This window comes from Sus scrofa, chromosome 2 (genome assembly GCF_054392235.1).
Source record: "Sus scrofa isolate SSC_HxYL_T2T_F1_AM1 chromosome 2, Sscrofa_HxYL_maternal_Yorkshire_Landrace_v2.0, whole genome shotgun sequence".
Taxonomy (NCBI): Eukaryota; Metazoa; Chordata; class Mammalia; order Artiodactyla; family Suidae; genus Sus; species Sus scrofa.
In genome coordinates this window covers 140,057,413-140,073,537 of record NC_139384.1, presented here as the reverse complement: position 1 = coordinate 140,073,537, position 16,125 = coordinate 140,057,413, and the positions used below count along the sequence as shown (strand labels likewise).

At 42.2% G+C, this 16,125-nt stretch overlaps 1 protein-coding gene across 1 annotated transcript in view; it reads right to left on the bottom strand.

Annotated features, from left to right (window-relative positions):
- Window positions 1–16,125, bottom strand: part of GRAMD2B (GRAM domain containing 2B) — a 108,742-nt gene that overhangs the window by 70,509 nt on the left and 22,108 nt on the right. The window lies entirely within an intron of this gene.

Sequence of the window (16,125 nt, the reverse complement as noted above, 5' to 3'; positions counted from 1 at the left end):
ATTTAAGGAACTTTGAGAGCTACCATGCTACAGGCAATAGTCTGAACATCCACTTATTACAGTGCGAGAGGAGGAGAAATTTTCTGCTCCCCTTCTGGGTTCTTCTGGCTGATCTAAGAATTAAATCCACGTGAGGGTTTATGAGCAGGAGAAAATCAAATTTAATTACCTGAGTACAGGGGGCTGCCTTAAGAATATAAGACCCAGAGTTCCCGTCATGGCGCATGGGAAACGAATCTGACTAGGAACCATGAGGTTGCTGGTTCGATCCCTGGCCTTTCTCGGTGGGTTAAGGATCCTGCGTTGCCATGAGGTGTGGTGTAGGTCGCACACACGGCTTGGATCTGGCTGTGGCCTAGGCTGGCAGCTGTAGCTCTGATTGGACCCCTAGCCTGGAAACCTCCATATGTCACGGGTGCAGCCCTAAAAAGACAAAAAAGAAAAAAAAAAAAAAAAAAAGAATATAAGACCCAAGGACAAGTTAGGCAATTGAGGCTTATATGCCACCTGAGAGAAGAAGGGGGCAGGGATGGGGCTTAAAAGTGCCACCTGAAAACAACAGCACAACCTAAAAGTTGAGAATTACTTTTTTTTTTCTTTCTTCCTTTTTATGGCCACCCCTGTGGCATATGGAAATTCCTGGGCCAGGGGTCAAATCAGAGCTTCAGCCTCCAGGTCCCTTCTGGAATTCTCCATTGTACTCAGGATTGAGGAATATAGAGGAAGTTGGAATATAGAGGAGGTTGTCACCATCCCAAACTCTGGGTGGTGACTCTCTCCTTAAAACTCAGGTGCACTTCAAGCTACCCCCACTTCAGAACTCAGGCCAGAACTGACTTTTTTTTTGCCTCCTATGTAACTTTTTATTGCAGTACAATATGCATAATAGCTATCATTTTAACCACTGGTAAGTGTACAATTTAGTGACACTAAATACGTTCACAATATGTGTAACCATCACCACTATCTATACCCGAAACTTGAAAGTCATCTACAAGATAAACTGTATCCATTTAATAATGTCTCCTTCCCAGCTCCTCTCAGGTTTTGGCACCTCTATTCTACTTTCTATCCCTATGAATTTGTCTATTCTGCATACCTCCTAGAAGTAGAATCAGACAGTTTTTCCTTCTATGTCTGGCTTATTTCACTGAGCGTCATGTTTTCAAGTTCCATCCAAGTTGTAGCACATATCAGTACTCATTTCTTTTCTTATGGCTGAATAATAGTCTCTTGTATGTATATTCCACATTTGTGTAACCATTCATCTCTTGAACACTTGGATGTTGGCTATTGTGAACCATGCTGTTATGAAACTGATGTACAAATATTTGTGTGAGTCCCTGCTTTCAAGTCTTTGGGGTATATATGTAGGAGTGGAATGCTGGGTCTTACAGTAGTTCTATGCTTAACCTTTTGAGGAACCATGGACAGGCCTCTTTAGAGGCATGACTAAGGTCAAATGTTCCCAACTTTCCCAGCTCAATTCAGGAGCACTCAGTTGCCCTGAAATTTGTTCTTCCGTGTATGGAATGAGGATTTCCAGTTAAGTGAGAGAGGGAGAGAAAGGTGCAGGTGGGATGTGGAGGGAATGGAACAAAGGCAGGTGGAGAAAATAGCCAATAGCCCTTTCCTAGAGTGGGGAAGAATTAGAAAGCAGCTAGTCAACTACAGCATTTTACCTAGTGGCCTTTTCTTAAGTTTAAAAGACTTTGTCAAACAGCTTCCCAATTTGTTTATTCTCGGGGCTATTATACAATAACATGGAATGCAATATTTAAAAGGCAGCAGTGGCAAAATGATGGGGAAACTTAATTGTAATGTTATAAAATAGAGACATAAGATTATGTCTGAAATACATCTGGGGGACTCTTTGATATGGCACCAATAAAAACTCTACCCTTTATTTTTCTTCCTCCAAGCCTCTGTGACGTAATTTCTTGTTTGCTTTTGTTTGGTTGGTTGGTTGCATTTTGGGGGGCCATGTCCAAAGCATGTGAAAGTTCTTGGGCCAGGGATCAAAGCCACACCACAGCGGTGACCCAAACTGCTGCAGTGACAACCCCAGACCTTTAACCTGCTGCACAAGAGCACTCATTTCTTGTTGCTAATATCAAAGGAAAGTCGTAGGCAATACTTTTTCCAGTTATTGAAGCAGGTCTAGTAGAAAATGCCTAACCCATCATCTTTCAGGAGGTAGAGAACTGTCTTCAACAGTTTAGAATATTGTGCGTAAAGAATTCCTGTTCTACAAGGATCAAGCCATTAACCACTGCAGGTACCCACTGATGGGCACTCCAAGGAGAATTCAGGAAGGAGAAAACCAGGAAGCATTCTGTGTTTTGGATACTGGCCTTAGATACTAGATAGTTAAGATGTGTGTCTAAGGAACAACTTGAATGAACCCAGATTCTTGTATTTTCCCATGCATAAATACTAAAATCATTGAGATATCTGTTCTTTGTAATTCACAGTCATCTTTGATATTTGACTACATTTTTTTCCCCCAGCCAAAAATTCATATATTTCCTGGCTCCTCCTTTACCTCTTTGGAGCAGTTCCTCATTGCTATCTGAGAGACTATCTCCCGGGCCATAGTCCTAAGTAACATCCTCGAATAAAACTCAACTTGAAAATTTTAGGTTGTGTACTTTTTCTTCAGTCAACAATATGGATCTGATTGCAGTGTCTTTTTAACAATGACCAGGTAAACTGAGCATCTGTCCATAGTCTTGGAGCAGAGTGCAAATATGAATTTGGAGATTTAAGTGGCTATTTGGTTGTAGTGTGTGGTCAAGTAGCTACCTAATTTATAATGCAGGGCAGGTTACACATTTATTAGCTAATATAGGTACACATAAAGTGTCATTACATGCCTGTAATTTTATGCATGTTGTCTGATGACACATGTTTTAGAAGATGTTAGTGTCCTAATCAAGATGCAAATGGAAGCTCTGTAAAAATTTAACTACGTGTAATATTTAATATACAACATTAGGAGTCAAAGAATTCCAGAAACACTCTTCAGACCATCCCTGTGTTCCATTTAAGGTCACTATGCAAAGGAGAAAATGGGAAAAAATTAAGGGAGTTCAGAAGAGAGCTATACAGTGACACTGAAGAGTTTAATTATATGACTTTTTAAAAAAGTTGTAAGAATGAAACTTGCAAAGCATTATACAAAGGAGACTTTTTGTCTCTTTAGGGCTGAAGCCAAGGTGTGCGGAAGCTCACAGCTACAGCAACGCAGGATCCCAGCAGTGTCTGTGACCTACCTATACTATACCACAGCTCACGGCACTGCTGGATCCTTAACCCATTGAATGAGGCCAGGGATCAAACCCCCATCCTCATGGATACTAGTCAGGTTCCTTACTGCTGAGCCACAATGGGAACACTGAAAGGGACATTTATTGAGTGATTTCTGTCATATATGAAGGAAAGGAAAGTTTCCTAATGAATACAGCCATGAAACAGTGAAATGAGAATTTATAGTAGGCTATGGAATCTCCTACTACTGAGGTCTTTGAAAATATTTTAAAAAATCAAATAGAACTTTTTTTTTTTTTTTTTTGCTTTTTAAGGGCTGCAGGTGCAGCATATGGAAGTTCCCAGCTAGGGGTTGAATCTGAGCTGCAGCTGCTGGCCTATGCCACAGCCACAGCAATGCCAGATCCAAGCTGTGACTGTGACCTACACGGCTGCTCAGCACGATGCCAGATCCTTAGCCCACTGGCCAGGGATTGAACCTACATCCTCATGAATACTAGTCAGGTTCATTTCCACTGAACTACAATGGGAACTCTGAATAGAATGGTTTAATTTTTATTTTTGTTTTGTCTTTTTGCCTTTTCCAGGGCCTCTCCCACGGCATATGGAGATTCCCAGGCTAGGGGTCTAATCAAAGCTGTAGTCACTGGCCTACGCCAGAGCCACAGCAATGAGGGATCCAAGTGGCATTTGCAACCTACACCACAGCTCATGGCAATGCCAGATCCTCAACCCACCGAGCAAGGCCAGGGATCGAACCCGCGTGGTTCCTAGTCAGATTCGTTAACCACTGCGCCACGACGGGAACTCCCTGAATAGAACAGTTTTAAACCAGTATTTTCTAAGCCAAGTTATACTGCAGATGGGGAAATCTGAAATACTTTCTTTCTCTCTTTAGGGATGAGGCAAGAACTAAGTTTAGCGCCTGTGTTGAGAGAAATAGGCAAGATCATAAAGGCTTACTGTTCTTGGGGCAGATGGTTTTGGGAAAAAGTAGTATAAATTTGGTTCTGTGAGAAAGTAGAAGCAATTAAAAAAACCCTTCCAGTTTAATACTTTTTTTTTTTTTTGCCACCCCTTGGCACATGGAGGTCCCCGGCCAGGGATCAGATAGGAGCCACAGGCACAAACTAAGTTGCAGCTGTGGCAACACCAGATCCTTAACCCACTGGGCCAGGCTGGGGATTGAACCCGCATCCCAGCACTCCCAAGCTGCTTCCAATCCTGTTGCACCACAGCAGGAGCTCCCAATGCTCTATTTTTAAATTAAAATAAATGGTATCATATGAACAATAAATTCAAATCTACCCTGATGTTTTAAAATATGTGTCTATATTCTGTATTGTTAAGGTTGCAGTCACTACATGTGACATGGGGAGGCCCCTGAGGCCACCCAGTCTAAAGGTTTTCATGCCAGGTTCTGGGGGAACTGGTGAGGGGAGGAGCTTGTGTTGAAGCTTAGGTCTTCTGATTCCAGTCCCTACTCCCGACCACTATTTCAAAACACAGCCTGCCCTGCTTCACTTGTATCTCTTTCATTTATTTGTGTACTGTATTATTTTCTATTCAAGGGAAGGGGAAAGTGTTGTCTGCCACACACTAAACAAAATGAAAACATCCCTTGCCCTCATTTTTTCAGAGCCTAAGCTTCAGAGAGTTTAGGAATTTGACCAAAATTAGAGTGGTCCCAGAATGAAGGATGAAGACCCAGCTTCTCTAACTTCCAGTGGGTGCTTATAAAGGGGAGCAGGAAAGTGAAGACTGTAAACAAAGTTTGTTAATGGCAGAGACATGTGCCTTATGGGAGAGAATGTGTGGGGCAAAGACTGAGAACTCTTAGTTATATATAAAGTTTGTGGGGGAAAGAAATGTCTGAATCTAACACTGTCATTGGTGGCCGCATTTTTCAGTTATCTGCTGCTGGGTAACTAACCTGCCACAAAGCTTTTTGGCTTAAGACAATAATGTATGTTTTTTTCTTATGATATGGTAGATCGATGGGGCTCAGCTGGATAGTTCTCACTATGAGGTGGTCTCTCATGCAGATGCAGTCAGATGGCACGCAGGGTTGGTTCGGAGTTATTTGAAGGCTTCACTGAACTGGATGTGCACTCTCATGTCTGGCGCTTCTACTGGGTTGGCTGGAACAGCTGGGGACTAGCTGGGCATTTTAGTTTCTCTGCATGGCCCCTCACACAGCTAGCTTGGGCTTCCTTACAAAATGGCAGACTTTCAGTTGAATTTTTTTTTTTGTCTTTTTGCCTTTTCTGGGGCCGTGCCGCTCCTGCAGCATATGGAGGTTCCCAGGCTAGGGGTCTAAACGGAGCTATAGGCACCGGCCTACACCAGAGTCACAGCAATGAGGGATCTGAGCTGAGTCTGCGACCTACACCACAGCTCACGGCAACGCCGGATCCTTAACCCATGGAGCAAGGTCAGGGATCGAACCCACAGCCTCATGGTTCCTAGTCAGATTCGTTAACCACTGCACCATGATGGGAACTCCCAGTTGAACTTTTTACTTGGTGATTGGTTTCCTCCAACGCATGTGTTCCACAATACCAAGATGGAATCTGCAAGGCTTCCTGTGAGAGAGCCTAGCATGTTAGGCATCTTAAACCTTGCTGCATTCTGTTGCTCAAAGGTGACCGCCAGGGCTGGCTCAGATTCAAGGGAAGAAAACTACACAAAGTGTGACTACCAGAAGTTCAGTTCACTAGGGGCCACTTTTGGAGACCAGCTACCACCGTGCAGATAAGAGATTAGGTCTTCTGACTACAGATACTTTGTCGTTGGGCATGTGAGTAAATGGTCATTTCCAATAATACTGTTCTAAATGCGTGAGATATAGAAATCAACAGAACAGGCACAATCCATACTGTGGTGGCTCTTACATTCTAGTGGGAGAGAGTGAAGATAAAAATGGGATACATGAAACACAGTTTCAACAGATAAGACATAAAGAAAATAAAATAGAACATCAGGGAGAGTGACAGAGGCCGGTTTTACCTAGGAGAATCAGGTTAGCCTCTTTGACCGGTGACATTTCAGCTGAGACTTCAAAGTGGGGGAAGGAGGAAGCCCTGTGAAGTCTGGGAGCAAAGCTCACCAGCCAGAGGGACAGAAAGGGCCACTGGTCATGACTGAGCTTGGCATCTTCCTCTCCTACAGGAAAGGAATCTTCTCAAAAATAAAGGACTTGTCTGTTGTGTTCGCCACTGTATCCACAGTGCCTGGTTCATGTCGATGCTCAGTAAATATGTGTTCAATGAGTGAATGAATGAATGCATGAATTAGTGATTGTCTCCAAGCAGTGGTTCTCAACCATACCCATCTAGCTGACCTGAGAGGTTAATGGTGAATAACACTGGTCATTTTTTTTCAATGTGCAGCGGGAAAAAAAAAGAGTGTGTGAAAAAGAAATAGAACTTAAATCCCTCGTGAAAGCTCCCCCCTGCCCAATTTAGAAAGGAAAACTTTGGCCCATGCTGCTTCTCACTTGTCCGCTATTTGAGTGCAAGGGCTTCAAATAGGTCACAGAAGTCCCATGACTCCCAGATGGTTTAGCTCTGCAGCAAGTCCAAGAATTACTGTTTATAACCCACAGGCTACAATTTGAAGCTATGGAGTCACTCATGTTTTCTTAGAGAAACATTCACAGAGCTGCTTCCTTTCCTTGTGTTGGGAATGGGAACCAAGGACCATGTAATCCATGTGAGGACTGGCCTTTCTCTTTCTTCTCCCTGGCGTGGCATGTTCTGTTTTCCTCCCTGGGAAACATTTTGACAAGTCAGGCTCTGCAGAAGGATCAGCACATTGTTTCAAAGCAGGTAATATTTAATTATTGTAAAAGTGTTACATCCTGCAAGATACATTTTTTTCTTCATATCACCTTTGTTGTACACTTTTCATTGCTTTGTATTCTCTTTACATATGCTCATATTTTTTGACAATTCCTATCAGTCTTTGTCATTTTTTCTTCCAATCTGTTTTCTATGTAGCTCTATTCATTGAGAAAATACCTAAAAACATTACCAAATACATAAGCTGGCAAAGAAGGAACATGGGAGAAGGAAACACAAAAAACACCTGTGGCCGATAATAAAGTTTTTATGTTTCTCTCAAGTAGCTACAGGTTCACTTTGCGTTTTCTTTTTAGCTGAAAATTGTAAATAGACCCTACGTTTGAGGCAAGTTGTGCAGTCTGTCGGTCTCTCCTTCTTTCCTTCCTTCCTTCTGATCAACACTCTTTTTTTTTTTTTTTGATGTCTCTTATGTGTCAGGCTTTATTCTTTCTAGGTGATAAAAATATAAAAATAAAGAAGCACCTGCTGGCTCTAAGTGAGTTTGCAGTCCCAGTGGGAGAGTTCAATACCCAGATATTTACAGAACATGCATACACAGAAACTTAGTCAAAACTATATTGTCCATATGTCATAACCAGACACTTGGACCAAGTAACATCATGATGTAAAATAGTGGGAGTGGCAGGAGGTGGCCATGTGATGCTTCAAGTCCTTCTCTTCTGCGTCACACACAAGCCACCCACTCCTCCCATCCCTGGACATCCGACCAACTTGTAGAAAAGGCCTCAGGCTAGAAGTCAGAGGACTGGGCTGTAGTCCAAGCACTGTGCTTTGTGCTGGAATGTGAATCTATTAATGGGATACAGCATTGAAGTAAGAGAAAGCCGGCCTCAAGGAAAGGACCCTAAACCTCACAGTTACAGCAACATCGTTTTCTGCCTCATACAGACTAACTCTAAGAAGAAGGGGGAAAACAAAGCAAACAACTTTTACCCTGAAATGTTGTGTTTACCAACTGCAAAAATACCAATTTTAAAAACATTTCACCAGGTAATTATGGAAATCTATGCACTTGGGGACCTAAGTGCATAGACTTCCTTCCTTAAGGGCTTAGGGCTTCGTTGTATTCGTTTCTACTTTGAAAAGCTACTGAAAACAGAATGTTTCTCCCTGTGTGTTAAGATCACAGACTAATTAAAATCAGAATCTAATTTTTATTTTCAGCAATAGTCAACAAAATGAAAGGTACATCCTCCATATCAAAAAAAATATGTTCTTCACTTTAAAAGTGTAAGAATAGTTCTTTTTTTTTTTTTTTTTTTTTTTCTGGCCATGCCCATGGCATGTGGAACTTCCCAAGCCAGGGACTGAACCCATCCCACAGCCTGCACTGCTGGATCCTTAATTCCCAAGCCGCAAAGGAACTGCTATAAGTTCATTAATAAGACACATACTAGAGGGAGATTTAGACATTGGCATGCTTGGTCCTATAGAATCGCAAGCCCTTAGATTTCAAGAAAAGTCTGGATACATTTGTTGTAGACACTGCAAAGAAACAAGAGATGAGAGCCGGTGGGAAAGGTCTTGGTTCCTAGCTTTTTAACTATACACCACCCCACCCCTCTGCCCCAGGGAGTCCTACCGTATTTGCTTTGCTGCCCTTGGTGTCCAAGGGATTGTCCACAATCCCGTCGGTAAACGTCCCTTGTTTGAGCTAGCTGAGTTCATCTGGCAATAAAAGAGCCCTGGGGGGGGGGGGCAGAGGAGGAGACATAAAATAAAAGAATCGCTAAGAGTCTGACTGATCTAAGAATCCCAGTATGCACTGTCCCACCTTGGATGAATGACTTAACCTCCTTAAGCCTCAATTTTCTCATCAGTGGGGAAATAAAGGAGAAAAGCAGTAGTATCTCTCAATAGGATCACAGGGGGATTTAAAGAGCAAATACATATTAAGGAATTAGTACACTATGCCAGGTACATAATAAGCAGTCAATTCATATAACCTATTGATTTCCATCATTACGTTATGACTGACCAGGATAATCTTTTAACAAATTGAAGATATCGTCCTGCTTTAGTTCATTAGCCCTCAGTAGGTAAAGACAGTGTGTGGAGTATTTCATCACGTGCTAGACAGATTTACAAAAGGTATAGACGTAGCTTCTGTTCCTGAGTCCTCAGCACCCTTTAGGCTGATTTCCTTACATCAGAAGCTAAGGCTGCATCCTTACATTGATACGTTTAACTTGATAGAACTTCACTAAAATCTCTCACATGTCCTTGGGTTTTCTCCCTCTCTCAGATGTCTCTGCCACTGTAAAAGCTTTAGCTTAACTAGCAAAGGAATTACTAGTTTATAATTAAGAGTTAATGAACTCTCATGGATTGGAGGCTTATGATACCTAAGGTGAATGTGCATCCTAGTTTGTTGGGGTCAGTCCTGGTTTGGGTCTGCTGTTCTGGCATAATTATGATAGTGTCCCCTTTCCCTCTCAAAAGGCTTCCCTATTTGGATAATTTATGGACATCCGATGGATAGTAGTAGCCAAAGTAAAACACTTTGTTAGCTCTGTTGTTTAGGTGAGGCATCTAATGAACCAATTCTTGGATCTGATGGTCTTCTCCTCAGTAGGGTACCTTTTGTCACTTACTGTGCTGCCAGCTTTTATTAAATGACCTGAACGTCATCAGAACGCCAGGGTGAAAATCAATGTACGGAAGGATGTCAAATTGCCACAATTACTTGAAAAACAACTTCAAGCTCATGCTCCATTGAAAGCAAAGCAGAAGCAGGCACAGAGTTGACAGGTTCATGATCCAACCAAGAGTTTGGGTCTAAGTGACTCACGGTTATTACTTATCTTGGCTCTGGTAACCACAGGGCAGAATTTGTGCTTGGACCTGATGGAGTCACACTTATGTTGATATTGAAGTTGTAAATAATCTGGCTGAATTCCCCAGATGCTTTCGTTAATCATTTTGCTCTAGAAGAAAGAAGCGGGTCATCTGACTCTTCTACAGTAAGAATTTGAAGGCTGCTGCTACCTCTCTTAAACCCTAGGTGATGGTTTTCAGTTTACCACCTGGAGAGCTGATTCCTTAGAGCCTTGAGTATCTAAATAGTTACCAAACAGCCCATGGAAACTTTGTAAGGAAAAACCAGCACACACCTGAAAACAAAAAAATCAGGTTTAGGATTCTTTTTCATTTACCATTTTCTATTTTTTTTTTTTTTTTTTTTTGGCTGTATCCATGTCTTGCAGAAGTTCAAGTTTAAGGGTCCTAGAGTTACAGAATCTGTCTCTATGAGAAAAACAAACAAAAAACCATGGATAACCCTTTATAATGGGGCATGACATGTGATAACTGTCTCGTGAATATCAGTGGTTAGTTTTTGTTATTATGCTGCATTAATACTTCTTTCTTGATTTATGGTTACTCGTGTACATCTTTCCAGTGAGAGGGAGATGGTGTCTTGCACATCTTTGTAATTCTTCCCTCAGAGCCAAGATGAGTGTTTAATAACAATTTCAGACACGGAACAAATGCCTACTGGATTGATTTCATTTGCCTAATTAATGACTTTCCAAATTTTTCACATTTTCCAAATTTCCCCAGTTAACGGCTCCATCAAGGGCAGAAGCCAAGCCTCCCAAACATTTTTCTGCTACTCTCAATGATTCTGATTATTGATTTTCCAGCTGGCCTTTAGCCTCAGGATTCCTCTTTGCTTTTAGAAATCTAAAAATACAGGGGTTGTTGCCTATGCCCATGATGCAATTCGGGAATTCGTTATTTCTATGTTGGTCCTTTGAGGGTTAGCATCAAGTACAGACTGGCTTTCTATCCTTGGTATTATTTTGTTGGTAGAAACGAGGCTAAATGTAATGAGCAAGGAATCCTAGTACATGCTTTCTACCTACAGCTTCCCCCTTCCTCTGGCACTGTTTCTTCAACCTCCCCTTCAAACTACCAGGAGAAAAAGTTAAGGCCCTTCATTGTTTTGCTTCCCTTCCCATTCCGCTATCAAACACTACCATCACAGAAAAGTAAAAGTCTCCATTTCCTTGGCCTGTGTCGAGACTGTGGAATCCTGGGATTTCCTGACTTCAGGGAAGGTAGCTATTGTTTTTGTGATTTCTGCTCAGAAAATTTAACCTCAGCACTTCAGTAGCACGAGACTATTGTTTTCCCAAGTATGATATGTGGAATGTTGTGACAAGCTTTCCAAAAATGTGGCCTATAGCAATCAGACATTAGCCTTCCATCCTTGTTTGGCAAAGTTGTGGATGTTTTTAAAGCGACAAATTCAGCTCTGTTGTTTTAAGATTCAAATATTGTTCAACATCTCTAAGTTCTGGAAAAAAGATGCTGTTACTCCACTGTGAACTTGGGACATTGTTCCTTTCTAGATAGCTTCTTCCTTATTAGCAAAACCTGGGCCTGAATATATGTATTTAGAAAGTCTTCCTGAGTTTTGTGAGGGTTTGGGGACTTTTAAGCTGTTTGATGTGAATCTTCTAGAATGTCAAACTCACTATCAGGAACTAGAAATCTGCTTTGACACAAGATAAAACTCATCATGCGAATGTCTTGATGTGTACAATTATACGATAAATGGAATTTGATTGAAATAGTTCATTTTACATTAAAATGAGTTTACTTTACCTGTATTGCATGTTCTTTTCCCCGCTGTCTCTCTCCCTAGTATCTAAACTGGTTCACTCTCTCTTGTTGAGCTCTCTATTCTTAGTACCTATGCTAAGTGCTCAGCAAATATTTCTTTTCTTTTTCTCTTTTTGATTTTTAGGGCTCTACTCATGGCATATAGAAGTTCCCAGGCTAGGGGTGGAATCGGAGTTATAGGTGCCAGCCTACACCACAGGCATATCAATGTAGGATCAGAGCTGCATCTGCAGCTTACACTGCAGCTCACAGCAACCCTGGATCCCCAACCCAATGAGAGAGGCCAGGGATCGAACCAGCATCCTCATGGGTACCAGTCTGATTCATTTCTGCTGTGCCACAACAGGAATTCCTAGTAAATATTTCTTGAACAGTAAACAATGACTAGAAAAGGGAACCCTCCTACACTGTTGGTGGGAGTGCAAACTGGTACAACCACTATGGAAAACAGTATGGAGGGACCTCAGAAAAGTAAATATAGAACTACCATATGATCCAGCAACTCCACTCCTGGGCATCTATCTGGACAAAACTTTCATTGAAAAAGATACATGTACCCCTATGTTGATTGCAGCACTATTCACAATAGCCAAGACATGGAAACAACCTAAATATCCAACGACAGATGAATGGATTAAGAAGATGTGGTGGGAGTTCCCATCGTGGCGCAGTGGTTAACGAATCCGACTAGGAACCATGAGGTTGCGGGTTCGGTCCCTGCCCTTGCTCAGTGGGTTAAGGATCCGGCGTTGCCGTGAGCTGTGGTGTAGGTTGCAGACGCGGCTCAGATCCCGCATTGTTGTGGCCCTGGCATAGGCCGGTGGCTACAGCTCCGATTGGACCCCTAGCCTGGGAACCTCCATATGCCGCGGGAGTGGCCCAAGAAATAGCAAAAAGACAAAAAAAAGAAAAAAAGAAGAAGATGTGGTGTATATATATGCAATGGAAAACTCCTCAGCCATAGAAATAAAAAAATAATGCCATTTGCAGCAACATGGATGGACCTGGAGACTCTCATACTAAGTGAGGTAAGTCAAAAAGAGAAAGACAAATGCCATATGATATCACTTATACAGGGAATCTAAAATATGGCACAAATGAACCTATCTTCAATTCAGAACAGAAACAAACTCATGGACATAGAGAACCGACGTGTGGATGCCAAGGGGGAGGGGAAAAGAAAGGGAGTGGGATGGACTGAGAGTTTGGGGTTGGTAGATGTAGACTGTTGCATTTGGAGTGGATAAGCAATGAGGTCCTGCTGTGTAGCACAGGGAACTATATCCAGTCACTTTTGATGGAACGTGATGGAGGATAATGTGAGAAAAAGAATGTGTAATATATATATATGTATGACTGGGTCACTATGCTGTATGGCAGAAAATGACAGAACAGTATAAATCAACTGTAATAGAAAAACTAAAAAAGAAAAAAGCAAAAAACACAGACAACACCTAGTATAGAAATGCATTGTGTTCTAAATGGCATTTAGTATTTCATTAATTGGGCTGCAGAACGTATTTCCTCACATGAAACAGTAACGTGAAAGTAGATTCCTAGATTCACTCCTGGGGTGAATTGATCCCATGATGTAGACTCTATTGTTTTGCTAGGAGCAAACTTTTGCGGGGGGTGGGGGGGTGTGAATCTCAGGAACCCTCATGTTAAAACTTGGTTACACGGTGATGGAATTCTTATCCTACAGTGAACTTCCTACTGAATTCAAGAATAAGTTTCCCTCTGGGTAGTCTCCTTCCTGGGTGACCGTCAGGCAAGGTATCCAGAGAGAGGAGGACCTGGCCATTAAGGGGTAAATACTGTCTTCTCGAAGGCTCTGGCTCTTTCCATTGAATTTCCCACTCAGTTCTGAGGACATCTAATTTCTACAGTGACCTTCTCCTTTTAGCCACCCATTCTGTATAATTACTTCAGTCCCCTGAGGCAAATAGTGGAAAAGAAAACAAACCAACCAATCTCTGGAACTAATTTTGAAGCCACTACAGATCCACAGGCCTTGATGGAAAACCCATGGGGACAGGTGTGTTTTGGAATTCAGAGATTTGGGGGGTTTTAGGAAGGTAATGTGACACACATGCTCCCTGTTACATAATATCCCCAGCTCGTAGGTCAACACAATAATATTTCTTCAGCTAAAGGTGTGAACACTTCCACCAAGAGAGGTAAACAGATATTGTTGCTAGCCTCAAATCAATTCCGATGTTGCAGTAAAGTCATAAATGTTGTTTAGTTTCCAGAGCTCTTTCTATCTTAGAAGTGCTGACATGGGATTGTGGGCCCACAAGACTGAGAGATTCTTTTTTTTTTTTTTTTTTTTGGTCTTTTTGCCATTTCTTGGACCGCTCCCGCGGCATATGGAGGTTCCCAGGCTAGGGGTCGAATCGGAGCTGTAGCCCCCAGTCTACGCCAGGGCCACAGCAACGTGGGATCCGAGCCGCGTCTGCAACCTACACCACAGCTCACAGCAACGCCAGATCCCTAACCCACTGAGCAAGGGCAGGGACCGAACCTGCAACCTCATGGTTCCTAGTCGGATTCGTTAACCACTGCGCCACGACAGGAACTCCTGATAGATTCTTAAGTCTCAAAAAAGAGGTGGTCCCAATCCCAGAATCCTGGACTGGTTTCTCCAGCAGCAGAGAGCCACCTGGGAGACAGGAAAACCACTACCTTTGAAAAGACTGGAGGCACCTGGGTGGTTCACCAGTGCCTCCAGCTCAGCCAACCCTTGGGCTTGTTAGCCAGTGTGTTATTAATGGGCCCATTGCTTATGAAGTCAGGCTTCCTGAGTTGGCTGAAAGAATCATTAACATGTGAGAGAAGACTTCTCTCCACGTGGGGTGGGGGACAGGAAGGCACAGGGTGGGCCTGGCCTCCAGGGGGACCTGGGAAATATTGGCAGTAGCCCCACAGACACATGAAAAGGGTGGGATTCTACTGAAGGTGCTGGAGGACAAGGCAGGGTCTGAAACCCGACTCACTTGGGATCCCCACCTAGGCTTTGGGTTGTCCTGGTTCAGCAACCACAAAATCATGACCCTCCGCTAAATATGCCAAACCAGTATGTTTTGTTAGAATTTGAAAGCCTAGCAGTAAACCAGGAACTTTCCAATTTGCTGGTGGCCCAAAGGTCCTTATTATCTCACTTCTATGATTTACACATTTGTGTCATCTGCTTAGGATTAGACTTCCGACCTCAGCGGATGACATGGGGTCATAAGGGTTGCCTCCGGATTTAACTATCTGAGCTGTAGCCAGCAACAAAGATAGCTGGACTATTTCAAGTAGATGTAGTCTACCCAAGACACACGGTTAGAAAACTATAGGAATGCAAAGTATCACTGCCTGATTAAGAGTAAACTTTCCTGTTTAAGGACCAGTAAGGCAGATCTGTATCCAGAAGTTTCTATAACACACTTCCTCTTATTCTGGAAACTGAGTGAGTAGCAGACTTTCCTGCTGCTTTTGACTTTTCAGTCCCTGATATTCTAATCCTAGCATTGATTAATACCTAGTTTGCTAATAGATTTTTTGGGGGGATTAGTCTTAGCAATAAAAAGAAAGCTTTAAAAAAAAAAAAAGAAATGAATCGAGCTTTTGTTAATGCTGGTGTATTTTCCATGATGGCATGTTTGTGAGTTCAGTGTTACCCGGAGCCACGCTGGGAGGGTCAGCGAGCCTCACCTGGAATTTCCCCAGAGCTTCTCTCCTCTGCCTCCTGTTAAGCTAGGCGACAACAGGTCATTTTTCCAGATCATCATGTGATCCAAGCCCAAGATCAAAGTCGTTAAATTTCAGATTAAGGTCAAGTCATCATATCTGGAAATGTGCTGATTAGGTAATTAGAAAATGAACTTCAGTAATTAAAATGAATAGCAAGAATACATTCTACTGAACCAGCTTTGTTCATGAAGGAGTTGAATTCTGAGACTAAATGTTAACCATTGAAACAAATTCTTCTCTTTAACATATTACACCAGCTTTGTATTTTTTTCCTAACTACCAAACACTGTTATTGCATTTTTCCAAAGGAAAAGTATTGTCTAACATGAAGTATATGTAACTCTGTTATGGGCACTGTGAACAAGAGCAAACGGATGATGCTAAATAGCTCACTTTAGGAAACTGGATTTGAGGATCCCTCATTCATGTACTCTGGAGACTCACAGTTATAACTTAATGCTTCCATCCCAATAGTACTCCAAATATTTTCTCTCTCCCTCTCTCTCTCTTTTTTTTTTTTTTTTTTTTTTTTTTTTTGCTTTTTAGGGCTGAACTCGTGGCTTATGGAGGTTCCCAGGCTAGGGGTCCAATCAGAGCTACAGCTGCCTGCCTAGACCAC